Source organism: Camelina sativa, unplaced genomic scaffold (assembly GCF_000633955.1).
Source record: "Camelina sativa cultivar DH55 unplaced genomic scaffold, Cs unpScaffold02381, whole genome shotgun sequence".
Taxonomy (NCBI): Eukaryota; Viridiplantae; Streptophyta; class Magnoliopsida; order Brassicales; family Brassicaceae; genus Camelina; species Camelina sativa.
In genome coordinates, this window is record NW_010923493.1 from 1 (window position 1) to 1,337 (window position 1,337).

Genomic DNA, 1,337 nt, shown 5'->3' on the forward strand with positions numbered 1-1,337 from the left:
AAAAAAAAAAAAAAAAAAAAAAAAAAGAAAAGGAAATATATCTTTAAGTTGATGTAACGGTCAATTCCTAAGTAACTCTCAGGTGGATACTCTGGTAGATAGTTTTTTCATATTTAACCCCCAAAGAAATTTTAATATTCGATATTAACCCCAAACCTTTTCTTTATTTGATTGCAACCTCTTCAACTAAAAATTAAATCCGTTGAGCCCATTAATAACACTCCAAGTTTGGGCCTATAGGCCTAAGTAGTGGTTCGTTTTCCTGAGAACGTAAAGCTCACGTTTCCGATAATTCTGGAATTAAGGGGAGCCCTAAAACTTCCTTTTATTCATTTTCCTGTGAGTTTGATCTCACTAAGTTTTCCCCTGATGTTGTCCAATGCCAGATCTTTAGCCGCCGTGAAGGACGAGAAACCACTCCGTAATAAAAGAAAGAAGAAGATGCCGTCTCTGACGTCTCCGCCTCTCCGGCGACAGAAGAACAGACCTCGATCCTGTCACTTCCTAATGACTTGCTGTTCAACTGCTTCGCACGCGTCTCTAGATTGTACTATCCAACTCTCTCCTCGTTTGCAAAACTTTTCGATCCATTGTTGCTTCATCGGAGCTTTACGAGACCAGATCACGCTTAAACCCGTACCGAGAAGTGTCTCTATCTTTGCATAAACTTCTGTTTGGATCCTATCACACATTGGTTCACTCTCTGCCGGAAGCCTAATAAAACGTAGCCGACAAGTCAAGTGGCTATGATCTTGTCCAAGTTCCATCTCCCATTATTGGTTTGCTTCCTGCGGCATTGTCGAGCTAAATCTTATATTCACAAATTCTGGAAGTCGACACGCTATTCTTCTTCTGTCGATGTCCTTGATTGTAAGAGTCACAGGTGGCGTCAGGCTCCAGGAATGCGAGTGGCCCGTAGCTCTTCGTCCACCGTATGCTTAGTTGATGGGAAGATATATATAGCAGGAGGCTGTAAAGACGACATCTGGTTGAACTGGATCGAAGTGTTTGATCCAAAGAGTCAAACTTGGGGCAATTTAACAAACCCAAGCATCGAGTATCGATATTTTGAAGATCAAGATCTTGGACCTGGACGTGTAGTCAAAAGCTTAGGCCTTGATGAAAAATTATACATGTTTGGGCATTCGCCTGTAGTTTACAATTTTGAGGAAGATAGATGGTACGGTATAGGAGTGGATAGGGATCTGTATCGTGCAATAGACAATAGGACTCGTTTTAACTCTAGCCCTTGCGTGGTAGACAAGGTCTTGTTCATTTGGAAAAAGAGGCTGTTCAAATGGTTTGACTTTAAGGTAAAACTATGGAAGGAGTTGAAC

At 41.4% G+C, this 1,337-nt stretch overlaps 1 pseudogene; it reads left to right on the forward strand.

Annotated features, from left to right (window-relative positions):
* The first annotated feature begins 369 nt into the window (after window positions 1-369).
* LOC109131689 lies at window positions 370-1,331 on the forward strand (annotated as a pseudogene).
* Window positions 1,332-1,337: the final 6 nt, after the last annotated feature.